The sequence below is a fragment of the Vigna angularis genome, chromosome 4 (assembly GCF_016808095.1).
Source record: "Vigna angularis cultivar LongXiaoDou No.4 chromosome 4, ASM1680809v1, whole genome shotgun sequence".
NCBI lineage: Eukaryota > Viridiplantae > Streptophyta > Magnoliopsida > Fabales > Fabaceae > Vigna > Vigna angularis.
The window spans coordinates 14,399,047-14,413,048 of NC_068973.1; the positions used below are offsets into that span (position 1 = coordinate 14,399,047).

At 36.3% G+C, this 14,002-nt stretch overlaps 1 long non-coding RNA gene across 1 annotated transcript; it reads right to left on the reverse strand.

The window, feature by feature from the left end:
- Positions 1-2,316: 2,316 nt before the first annotated feature.
- LOC128196108 (uncharacterized) lies at positions 2,317-2,732 on the reverse strand. The gene is made up of 3 exons (XR_008248253.1): positions 2,628-2,732; positions 2,449-2,553; positions 2,317-2,346 (listed from the first exon to the last, which is right to left on the reverse strand). It is a non-coding gene; the product is annotated as an uncharacterized LOC128196108 (long non-coding RNA).
- Between the last annotated feature and the right edge of the window lie 11,270 nt (positions 2,733-14,002).

A 14,002-nucleotide genomic window follows, 5' to 3' on the forward strand; every position in this document is an offset into this window, starting at 1 on the left:
TGAGCTCATAAACTTTCAAAATCCCTACCAACACTTTTAGACTCATTTCGTCTAGATTCTTTGACATTTTTAGAGTTGTGACCTAAGTTCTACATTGTCTAGGAAGACTTCATAGGATTATATCAATATGATCGAAGTTATCATATGAATTTCCCAAGGATTTATACACATTAAGGATCATCTGAAATCATTTGAACATGCTCTGGATGTTTTCGTTTTCAAGCATCGAAAACAACTCATATTGTCTTGTTAGTAGGCTCAACTTCTTTTAACTTCGTACGATCCCTCGTAGGTAACAGCCAAGGTATCCCACATTTCTTTAGCTCCTTAGTAAGCGTGAACTTTTCTGTACTCTTCTTCAGAAAGGGTGCACATTCGAGAGTTGCGGGCTTTGGAGATTAACAGGTAGCGCTGCTTTTACTCGTCAATCCACTTGCTTTTTAAGAGTGGCTCTCCATTTTCATCTTTGGGAATGTAGTTTTCGTTCTCCATAGCGACCCACATGTCAATGTGAAATGATTCAAAGAATGCAATCATTATTTGCTTCTAATGGTCGAACTTCGCACCCTTGAATAGGTGAGAACGATTGACGACGTATCCTTTGTTTTACATTCTTTATAATCGTTTCCTCGAGCCCTGCTAAGAAGTAACCCCGTGATGTTAACTTTGATACTAACTGAAGTACCTGAAAAACACTAGAAGGGGGGTTGAATAGTGTTAATGGAAAAATTCTTTTTGAAACCCTTCAAATATAGCATATTTGTCAAGCTTTGTATTTGTCAAATGAATGCTTATACTTCTTTCTCTCTTTCTTTCGTCGTTGTGAGATACTACAAGTTGCAAAGGTTGGTGATGGTGGAAAGAATTATCAAGCAGTCTCCCTCTCGTGGTGCAGTCACTCTCGTGGTGCAGTGCGTGGAGCGTGTCGTGCTTCCTTCAGGTGCGTATTCAAATAAACCTTGAAATAAAACCCTAAAATAAAAAACGTAACCTTTAAATAGAGGTGACATCCTTCAACGGATGTCAACATCCGTTTAAGGTAAAACGGATGTCAAAATTCTTTTTTCCTTAAACGGATGTTGACATCTGTTGAAGGATGTCTCCTCCATTTAAAGGTTACGTTTTTTATTTTAGGGTTTGTTTTATTAGGGGACATCCGTTGAAGGATGTCACCTCCGTTGATGTATACTTCCTCACGTTGGTCGACGCTCTGGACGCTCCTCGACGCTCCTCCACACCATGGTGGCGATGCTCCTTCACATTACGACGGCAATGGAAGCATTCAAACCAAAAAAAAATTGGGAAGAAAAAGGAATGGAAGCATGGGAGGTGGGGAGGTGAAACGGAAATAGGGAAAGGGGAAGAGAGTTACGTGGGTGCACTAGTGTAGAAAGGGCTTTAGACGTCCGTTCTTTTGGCTTTTTGACGCCCGACCTTTCCCCAACGTCTTTGTGGGTGACGTTACTCAGACGTCGGGGGGTCCACATCGGACATGTGTATAGACGTCCGATGTGTCAGGACGGACGCCTATGCAGACGTCCATATAGACGTCCATTGTGACCCCGTCGGACGTTTGTATAGACGTCCGTCGTCTCCTCCCCTCGACATCTATACACACGTCCAAGGTGTATCACCGGACGGCCACATGCCTGAATTTTGTTGTGCTAGGGGTGGGGTTGGACGTCGATGTGTGCACTGCCAGACGTCTATAGACGTCCGATTGTGCACTAACCGACGTCTACTTGCGTTTTTTTTTAAATTAATTTATTTTTGCAATAAAACCACACATGAAAAGAAGAAAATTATCCCAGAACAATTTTGCAATAATATATACATGCGTTTCACATAAACAAAGTTCTACTTAATGTAAAATATAATCCACTACCAAAACTATCAAGATAAAACTTAAACTAAGCAATGTTCAACAACAAATAAAACTATTCCTAACTCCATCTTTGCAGAAGATAAGCGGTCCACTCCTGCCTTATTTGTCTAATTGTGTCCTCTGGTATAGGCGATGTACTCTTGAAGCGCTGCAAAATTCAAGAAAGATTCATTGGTTTCATATATGTTTGAAGATGAATTTGATTTGTAATGTATTCAAGGTATACGTCATTACCTCAGTCCAATCATCTATAATGACAACTCGAATGATGGTCTTAATCCAACACATCACATAGAAGCCACATTCCCATGAATCTAGCTGCTGGTTACACTAAAATAACAAACTAAATAGTTAAGAATTTAGATCATTCAATAACATAGAAAATGAATTAGAACTATAAATGACTTAAAACCTTTGGATACAAGATTTTAACCAGTTGACCACGTGATTTACCAATAACTCTGTACATATGGAAAACACAAAGTATAATTAATATGACTATATTTATCCTAAAAGTTGAAGGTGAACATCAAATTGAAAGTCATTTTTGGAGAAACACTTACCCTTGAAGCATTGTTCTCAAGTCATTTTTCATCTTCCTATGCAACGAACAAAACCATATAATTTTACATGCTTTGGGAATGATGACCATCAGCTGCCAGTGCATGCTATCATAAAGGATAAATAGTTATTTAACTAATTAAGGAAAGTATAATAATGAACTGGCCACATATAACAACACCTATCCATCAATGTATGGCACAAGGTATACGTCTCTTTTTTACTCATCCATCCATGTTTGCAAATATTGTTGTCTGTTTTGAAGTGTGTTACCAGACGGTTGAATGGTCTGAGGTTCAACAAATCTGTACATGGAAGACCGACCTTGGTCTACAACGATTGTGTCCATGTACCTAAACCAACAAATTTAAGTTGTTAGAAACTATAAGAATCTAAATAAAAGTACTATGAAAGACCAAATTGACTATCTTACATGCACCACAGCTGAGTGATGGAAATATTCAACATCCGATCTCCCCCAATCATCTCCAATGCATCAGAGAGAGTGATATAAACTGGCACATGTGGGGGAATACCAAATACTCTCAAATCCCAGTATAGTTCTAATGGTGCTTTCTTTAACCTGGGTAATTTTGTCATTAGCTTTGATAGAGGATCATCCTCCGCTATAGCCATGTCATCATCTTCATGTATGACTGTATCATGAATTGACTGCTTTTGAGGACGTGTGAACTGAAGATAAGAATTTACGTCAAAGAGTTATCAACAAATATTTGAAGAATAAACATAGAAATACTAAGGAAAAAGACATTATACCTGTGGAGTAGCGATGTGTGACATGATCAATGCTCTAGGCCAAGCAATAAATGATCCTATGGCCTCCCCCACAAAGTTAATTTCTGGAGTGGGTATAGGCACCTGAGCCTGGGGATCCCGAATCTCGTCAATCGTCACACGCACGTGTTGGGGTAATATGGGAACACCATGAATAGTCTGCCCTCCCTCAAGCACTCGTCCCACAACCACAATGCATGGGGGATCCCCATCAACCAACAACTCATACTGACCGCTATACTGAGTGGGTTCTACAACAAAGCATGATCCTCTAATGTTGACCCGAGGTGGTGTGGGAGTTTCAGCGGCCCCCATGTTACCTTGTGTCATGGAATGTAGCTTTTCTTCAAGCGCTCTTTGTATTTCTTTTTGTTCTTGTAGCTGCTCCATGAATAGTTGCTCCATTGATCTCATGTTTTGGTTGAGTCTTTCCTCCCACTGAAGATCCATCTGCCTCAGTGTCTCCTGACTCATTAATGAGGGGGTTTTCTGTGTAAGGCCAAAGTAGTCATGCAGACCAATCGCCCCAAGTACTCCACGTACATGTCCTGGGTGCTCGGGCCTTCCAATGGTCGTTATTAGAATGTCGTCCCTACCTTGGCCAGCAAATGTGCCCTGAGTCTGCTGCTCAACCAACTCATCCTGCACATAAAAAAACAATCGTTACTTAGAAGACATGCTGTGATAGATACACAATCAAACAACTGCTTATAATTTGAACTTACAATTCTATGTGAGATCAAGGCAGTTAAGGAAGATGTCATGTTCCCATCAGATTTAGTTCGAGCAACTTTCCACAGCTCGTACCTAGCAGGTGCAGATGCTAGGTCCAGCGACTCAAGTCCCAAGGCATCCGTTCTAGACTTTCTAAGTTTCTTTTCCAATTTTGCATAACCACCTCGTGATAACAAGTGTGGTGCATCGTTAAGCCTTTGTCTTTCTTGGGTGGCTAACCTTTTACCCTGTGAAACCGTGTATATAAATAAGTGTAAAATCATAAAAACTCAATGAATACATTTTCAGATGTTAAGAAACATAGCTTCCATTCCTCAGACTCTCTAGATGCACGAAACTGCATCCAATCCTCCTCTGTGAATGTATATTGCTCACAGGGATTTTCATGTTGCCTGTCTCCAAAGACATAGAGTCGTGTCAGCCTTGTCTTGAAATCCCTCCATCTTATCGCTATATGCGATAACACTTTCTTTCTAATTTGTATTGTGTTTGGAATATCATAATGTTGTTGTCAAAAACAAAAAACATGTTATTGATAATAAAACATGAAAGATAAGTATATCACAAATTGCATGAAGTATAAACATACCTGAATATCTTGCCATAAGAGGTTCTTGTCGACCTCTGGGACGTCATCCCAACATGCATGAAGGATAGAGACATGACTTTTTGCTACTACCCAGATAACTCCTAAACTTATCAGCATTTGGCCCTGATGGATGACCTGATCTAAGGTCAATGTCAACATGTCTCCTTTGACCATCCACACGTTTGGATGTCACATCTGCCACTCGGGTGACGCCTCGACCACGTCTGGTCTTTCCCGATCCCGAGTCTGAGGCCGACATACCTGAAAAATTATACAAGGTTAGTAATAATTCAATTATGATGAACATACATATAAAGTCAATAAAAAACAAAAATATCAACCTATTAAGATATTGTTTTTTCCCAAATCCCTTCATTGTGATCACTACGAATTGCCTGGATGACATCGGCAACGTCATCAACTAGGTCTTCAATGGGTCTAGATGCAACAGATGTTGTGTTAAGTATATCAAGAGAATCGTCATCATCATGTCCATGCATGTTTTTTCCTTCTAAAACCACTTACCATTTGTTATTCGCTGGATCATTTACGTAGAATATTTGTCTTGCTTGACTAGCCATGATAAATGGTTCATCAATGTAATTCATCTTGTTCAAGTCTACCAATGTGAAACCAAGGTCATCTGTCATGACACCAGAATTTATATCAACCCATTTACACTTGAAAACTAGGACTCTAAAAGTGACGTAATCAACTTCCCATATTTCTTGTATTATTCCAAAATAACTGATAGATGCTGTGATTGGATTTTTGTCTTTAGAACTAGCAAAGTGCACAGCCTCAGCCTGTAATCTAACGTCACTATTTTGAACTCTGCTTTTGTCATCTTCTACCTTTGTCTGAAAAGAAATATTGTTTATATAGTACCCACCATATGTAATGACATCCGTGTTCGGCCCACGAGATAACCTCAATAAAGTTTCAGAAACATGTGGAGTCGCATAAATCTTTTTCTTAAACCATTGTAAGAAGGTTTTCACATGTTCATTAAGATGCCATTTTCACTCATTTTTGGGTTTGCTGCCTTTATTTCATTAACGTGGTCAGAAATGTAAGGAATCACATCAATAGTGTTGTTTAAGATGTACAAATGAGCTTGGTCAATTTCTTTTCTGCTAACACTTTGAATTCTCACACCTCGAATACCCTTACCTTCACATTTTCCTTCATGTCTGCTCTTGGGAAGACCCACGGGTTCACAAGATGGCATATAACTTGAACAAAATTCAATGGCTTCTTCTGCAATGTATCGCTCTATGATTGAAGCTTCTGGTCTATACTGATTCTTGACATATCCCTTTAAGATCTTCATGTATCTTTCAACTGGGTGCATCCACCTTACGAAGACCGGCCCACATATTCGAATTTCTTTGACTAGATGAACAATCAAATGTACCATGATGTCAAAAAAGGAAGATGGAAAATACATCTCCAATTGACATAGTAGTCTTATTCCCTCATTTTCCAATTCATCTAAACCTCGAGGGTCAACAACTTTTTTGCAAATGGCATTAAAGAAAAAACTCATACGTGTCAGAATACCCCTAACAGAAGGAGGTAATATGCCTCGAATAACAACAGGTAAGAATTGTTGCATCAACACATGACAATCGTGAGACTTTAAACCAACTAGCTTTAAGTCTTGCATAGACACAAGGTTACTAATATTTGAAGAATAACCTTGTGGAACCTTCACACTTCTTAAACAGTTACAAAAACTTTATTTTTCTTTTTTAGAAAGTGTGTGACAGGCTGAGGGCAGATAGGTGCGTCTTCCTATTATCTGTGGATGTAACTCAGATCGGATTCCCATGTCAGCCAAATTTTGTCGTGCTTTTATTCCGTCTTTGCTCTTCCCTTTGACGTTTAATAACGTTCCGATGACACTGTCACAAACATTTTTTTCAACGTGCATCACATCAATACAATGTCTAACATCAAGTTCAAACCAATATGGAAGCTTAAAAAATATTGATCGTTTCTTCCAAATGTTTTTTGCAGAGGTAGTTTTACGATGTTTTCCAAACACAATGTCAATGTTTTTGACTTTGTTGTACATCTCTTCACCATTCCGGGGTCTGCACACAACCTCATCCTCAGCACTTCCATTAAATGCTTTTTTCAATCTATGATAAGGATGATTACGAGGAAGGAATTTTCGATGTCTTGTATATACCGTCTTCTGACCATGCTTCAACTGAAGGTAACTAGTGTTTTCTTCACATATGGGACATGCAAAATGACCTTTAACACTATAACCGCTCAAGTTTCCATACGCTGGGAAATCATTTATAGTGGAAAACAACATTGCACGCAAACGGATCTGTTCCTGAACATGTGAATCAAACACGTCGACCCCTTCTTCTCACAACAATTTCAAATCATCAATTAAAGGTTGTAAGTAAACATCAGTGTCATTTCCAGGTTGTCTAGGACCCGAAATCATCATGGACAACATCACATATTTTCTCTTCATGCACAACAAAGGAGAAAGATTGTAAATCATCAACATAACTGGCCACAAACTGTGTTTGCTACTGAAGTTTCCATAAGGATTCATACCATCAGTTGCAAGTGCAAGCCTTAAGTTTCTTGGATCTGCACCAAATTCTGGGAATTTATCATCAATTTTTTTCCATTGTGGTGAATCAGCAGGGTGTCGAAGAAGATTATCGCACTTTCTTTCGTCAGAGTGCCATTTAAGTTTCTTTGCATCTTCTTTTACAGAGAACATACGTTTGAACCTAGGTATTATAGGCAAATACCACATCACCTTAGCAGGTGGACCATCATTACCTTCATTAGCAGTGATTCTGTCAGATTTCTTTTTAAAACGGGATAAACCACATGTTGGACAATACTTTAGCGAAGCAAAGTCCTTTGTGTACAAAACACAATCATTAGGACAAGCATGTATCTTTTGATATTCAAGACCCATTGGACAAAAAAAAATTTTGGCCTCGTAATTACGAATAGGTAGAGTATTATTTTCTGGAAGCATCTCCTTCAACAACTCCAACCACTCGGTGAAACTTTTATCGGTCCATCCATTCCTTGCTTTTAAACTAAACAACTTTAAAGTTGCAGACAGACGTGTAAAGTTCGAGCATCCTGGGAACAATGGTTGCTCTGAATCATTAATAAGAGAATCATACAAATTAGCTCTTCCAAAATTATCTTCACCGACATCACGTATCATGTCCTCTAAATGGTCACTCATCCATTCTTCCACATAATCTGTTCCTCGTGACGTGGTAGGCTGGTCCACTACTTCTCCATGCCAAGTCCAAACGGTATAAGTCCTCATTATGTCGTACATGAATAGATGGTCACGCATATTGCCTAAGTCTTGCCGTATTTGATTAAGACAACGAACACAAGGACAAAAATATGTCCCGTTCACAGACTTAAACGGTCCAAAAGAGAGAAAACACACCTAGAAAGCAAAGCCATAGAGAGAGTTTGCGGGGAAGACAATGAACAGTGAGCGTAACTGCTCGTGGGTTCGTGTTTTACTATAAAAACCAATAGACGTTTATAATCCTATAGACGTTGGGGCTATCACTAATATGACGTCTATGGGGATTTAAAATTGATATTCGTGTGGGGTTTTAGATGTCTGTTGTGGAGGGGATCAGACGTCTATAATATTATAGACTTCCGGGCCCCTCCCACGGACGTCTAAGAGGCTGAAGAAATGAACGCTTCAACTTCCTTGTCAGCCTCTTAGACGTCCGTGGTGGAGGGGGTCGGACGTCTATAATATTATAGACGTCAGGGCCCCTACCACGAACGTCTAAGAGGTTGGAACAATCACATCTTCAACTCCCTCTGTCAGTCCTTAAACATCCGTTAGGGAGGGGGTCGGACGCCTATAATATTATAGACGTCCGACCCCTCCACAACGGACGTTTAAGGGGCTGAAGACAATTAATTCTTCAACCACCCTGTCAGCACCCTAAACGTCCGATATGGGGGGCCAGACGTCTATAATATTATAGACGTCCGACCCCCTCCCCAACGGACGTTTAAGGGCTGACAAAGGGAGTTGAAGATGTGATTGTTCCAGCCTCTTAGACGTCCGTGGTAGGGGCCCTGACGTCTATAATATTATAGACGTCTGACCCCCTCCACCACAAACGTCTACAGTTTCACTTATTTACGGATATGCCACCAGTCAATTATTTACGTTGGGGCTTTTGTGGACAGACGTCTATGGGTTGACGTTAAAGGCCAATTCTGCACTAGTGGTGGATGCTGGGAAAGTAAAATTAGGGTTTCAAATTATTTAAAATAGGGTAAAAGTAAAAATCTTTTTAACTTAAGGATATAATTGTATTTAAAATAAAGTGGGGAGGTGGAGGAAGTATAGGGTGGTGGTGGAGGGAGCAACACTCATTTCAACAACTCAATTTAAATTTCAAAAGCCGAATAAAGTGGCCCAATTTAATCCAATCAACTCCAATTCAAAAAAATAGGGCCCAATGTCTGCACAAAGAATGAATTAAAGGGTTAAAATAATGTAAAAGCCTACAATAACAAAAAGTTTTATTTATTTATTTTTCTGAATATTTTTCTAAAAGAGAAAATACCTAATTATTTAAAAAAATTATTTTATTTAACTAGAAAGAGAAAATTAACACTATATATATATAAAACCTTTTTTTTATCTTATTTAAACTAATTTGCCTTAGTTTTAGAAAATAAGAAGCTAAACTAACCTAAAAGAAGAGTATTAACATAGAAAAATGGGGAGAAATACAGAGTTAACACATACATTGTAGTGTTTGTATGAACTCCCTCAATTGAAGAATAATCGTTTAGTGCGGAAGGTTCTTATATTTAGTAATCAATATGCAACTGTAGGTTTTGTAAGATAAGCGTTTAGGCAAGAAATAAATAACAATTGCACAAATATTTTATACTAGTTCGTTCCAACTAAGCTACATCCAGTCTCCTCCGTAGAGGGTTCCATTATAATCTTCAACAAGATTACAACTGAGTATTCGCACTACTCCTAGTTTTCTCAGTCAACGAATAACCTCCTGTTATGCTAGACTGGATGAGTATTCTCACCACTCCTGGTCTCCTCGGTCAGTGAATAACCTCTTGTTACCATAGACTGAATGAGTATTCCCACCACTCCTAGTACTAAGCAACCTTGCCTAGATTTCCTTAACTCAACTGAGTTTAATAGGTATTTTAATTCTCTTCAGAATTTTAATCAACGATTTCTTATAAGTTGTTCAAACTAGTACTCTTGTAGAAAGGATGTGATTACAATACAATGCAGTTTAAACACTCACAAATGTTTCTCTCTTTTCTCCTTTTCCTTTCTTATAATTAGTAAGCAAATATTACAATGAAGCTCGAGAGTATTACTTTTCTTATTCTCTTTTTCTGCTTAGATATTTTCTTTTTCTTGAGCTCTTTCTGTGCTGTTCTGAACGCTTCTCAAAGGATGAATATTTTTGTTGTATGTCATCCTCTTGATTCTTCATTTGAATGATCTTCTATTTAAAGGATCTTGGATAAATGTCCGTTAGACTGAGCTTTTGGCCTTGATTCTTGTGTCTTCACTTTCTTTGTGTACAACATTTGTTGGTTAAAGTCAACTTATTAGACCAGGCTTGCTTTTTCAATACTTTGCTTTAAGTAGGTTGTACTTTCTTTTAGACACCGCTTCAAGTGAGGCTTGTGGATGCGTGTAGAGTAGGTTATCTGCAAAGAGTAGAGTAGATTGTGCATGCAGAAAATATGTCTTATCTCTTATCACTCTTTTTTTAACGTTGAGCATTTAATATCATTTAAAGCTTACTCAGAACAAAAAAATGTCTTTCATTTCCTATACCATTGAGATAACATTTAAAAATTAAGTTCTTCTTCTAAAGATACCAAGCGTTGAATACGAACTTCATTGTTGGAGGAAGTAATAGTTTAGCTCATGGTATCATTTATGATGGAAGATGCTTGAGGAGAAGACTGATTGGAGTTGTGCGAATGCTATTCAAACTCCTCAAGCTTCCTCCAAGAGTGAAATACGCAGCGAAAATGACGATTTCGAGAGAGAACGAGAAATATCGAGCGAACAAACTAAATCTTTGAACAGACTCAAGAGTAACCTAAGATCTAAGGTTTGTTCGGTGGAAAAACCCTAAGATCGGAGAAGAACACAAAGAACCTTAATATAGACCGAAGGAACCCTAAAAATTGGGAGAAACTCAAGATGAACAGATTAAACGGTTCAAACGCAAGATTAATCGGTGCAAAAGTGTTTAAATGGGGCAAATGGAGTTTTAATCAGTGGAAATCGAAGAACAAACGGTAGAAAGGTTTTTAATCAGCTAAAATCAAGAAAAAGGTGAAAGAAGATGGAAACCCTAAATGAAAGATGAAGATGTTCACTGAAAATGGAAGAAGAATGAACGAGGATGATGATTCTATGAAGAAATGAGGCTTACATTGGAAGAACTCTCTAGAGAAAGTGGAATGGAGTTGCGCTTGCGAGAGACAAAGGTGAGAATGAAGAGATGTGGTTTTTGCGATGTGGAAAATAAGGATGTGGTGAATGCGTGCCACTAAAGACGTGGCCACTGAGGCGCTGATGTGCGCACACATGAGGAAGACGTGGCTGAAGATACGTGGCTTAGCTTGGAGGAGGAGACAAAAACACAGAAGGAAATTTGGAAAATGGAGAAATGGATTTCAGAATTCTCTAGCCAAACTTTCAATAGAAAATTAATTCTGGGTTTCAGAATTCTAATTCTCATTCATCTCAAAAGTGAAATATACAAGAGAGGAGTTGAGTATTTATAGTAACACATGCTCATTGTAAGTTAAGACACGTGTACAATAAAATGTAAAATATACAAAAAGAAGACACTAAGGAAGGTACGTCAGGTAGGATTCCATCAATTTAGACTAATGAACACGCTTTTTGTGATTTTTCGCTTTTAGTGTAATGGTGGTTAGCATGTTATGTTTTTCTTGGTGTTGTAGGTTTAGGTTTTAAAAATGTTTTTGTCAAAGACGTTGTCTTGACACTTTTACCTTTTCACGAGAGTTCAACTGAATACCCTTTGGATATACTAAGCTTACACGTTTAAACGTTGTCAAAGACATTTTCTTAAATGTTTTTGACTTAATAGTTATTTAACTTTGCGTCTGGATGTTTTTATCTAAGTGTTTTTATAATTTCTAAAATTCTAAAAGTTTTCCTAAAGTTTTTCTTGAATATATATATATATATATATGTATATACTTATGAAATTGCCGGTATAATTTATGTGCATCAAGGCTATATTTTGAAGAATTGAATTCAACTATTTGATTTCGTTGAAGTGTATAATTTTAATTTTTATAAAATGTTATTAACATATTTGGTGCTCAAATATCTCGAAAGACTAAATTATAATGATATTTTTTTAATATGACAGTTGGAATCTTTTCTTATCTTTCCATTAGATACAATATTTCAATTATTATTAAAAAATATACGTTAGTATTAAAAATCAAATAATTCGAAAATATAATCTGGTGTTTTCTTTTTCTAGATTTTTTTTGTATTTTTTAATTAATGTTAACGAAATGGATTGACCTACATTTTAGTCAGAGTTGTGTTTTCAACGTAATTGGTGAGGTACTTTTTGGTAGACTTTTTCAACCAGTATCAGCTTAGAAATTTCTCAGCTATTTTAGCGAGAGACAGTCATATTCGGTCTAATACTCGGTAAAACTATCCCACCAATGAATATGAAAAAAATCTATAACCAATATTGAACAAAAATTAATATCAGAAATGTTGTTGGAAAAACAAGTCATATAATATATATATATATATATATATATATATATATATATAAATAAATAAAAGAAATATTAATAGAACCACACAATTAGACTGTGAGAGATCAAAGATTATAAATAATTTTAATTTATATTTTTTATTGTATCGTCCTATGTCGGAATTTGACTAAAAGAATGAGAGGATGCAGATATCCTTTTATCAATTCTAGAATTTGAAGAAACAAACTATCAAAAATAATTTTGAGTTCCAATATAGGCAGTTTCGATCCAAAGACTAATTCTTTACTTAAAATTAGATTATTCATTGTTCTTTTTTCTTTGATTTAGAATCAACTTCAAACTAAAATATTTATATTTGAATATAAAATTATAGAATTTAATGTTATTAAATTACTTTAGTAAATTTCTAAAAATTTAATTTATTTTAAAAATTTATTCAAACAACACATTTATGGTAAAATATTTCAAAAAAAAAATTATTAAAAATACTTTTTTCTGTAAATTTTTTATTCAAAGTGAATTCATATCTAATATGAAATGTGATGAAAAAGTAATATTTTTAAGAAAAAGAGTTACGTAAAATTTTAAGAGTAGTAAAAATATAATTTTGAAAACAATTAAGAATGTATAATTTAATTTACCCTTTCTAATATTAAGTAATTTCAGTACAATATTAATTGTTAATGGAAAAAATAATAATGTTTTGTTTAGATATAGCAAACGTTGAAATTTATTATCATGCATTATTACTATTAATAATTTACACAAACTAAAATTGGTATTACTGGCTGATAAAAGTTGTTCCATACTTATTATTAAAATTTTGATAACGCATTAGGAATTAATAAAGTTGTTTAATTTTGAAAATTGGAAAATTGAACGTGCAATTAAATTTTTAAAGCAACAAAACAGACTTTTTTTTTTGTTATTCTGTTATAAACAACTTTTAAATTTTATTAACGTGATTAGAGTATTATATATTTGGCTTAATACCTCTTTTGGTTCCTCGAAAAGGAATGTTCAAATGTGTCTTATGTTTTTTACAAAGTTAGATGTGATCCCAACTTTTGAAAAAAGTGTGCAATTAAATCCTTTTTGGTAATGACATTCATTTTTTAACGGTCTAGCTGACGGCATGTACTGAACTGTGCAACGTGTCTGTTTAAGGTGAATATGTGGTTGTCTAAGGGTAAACATGTGTATATTATTACAGATAACGTGGCAGTGGTTAATGAATCTGAGGTTAGGGTTTCAGTTCCTCCCAATTGGTCTCTGAGATAGGAATGGCTTCTTCCTAAGGGTGTTGTTTGTGTTCGAAAAGTCGGGGCAAAGGATCTTCTCGTTCGTCCCATGGTTGTGGTGTGAGAGGAGGTGGGATAATCCCTACTTGTTACTGTAGTGATATTGCTGTAACCAAATTCGCGAGAACTACGAAAAATGCTGGGAGAAATTTTTGGGGTTGTCCTCATTACAAGGTTTGAAGTATACCCTTCTGAGTTAATGTTTTCTTGACTTGATGCATTTGTTGATAGATTCCCTAACTTGGTGAATAATAGGGTGGATCTTCAATTGGCAGCTCGTGTAACTTTTTCGAGTGGTGTTCTGAAGAG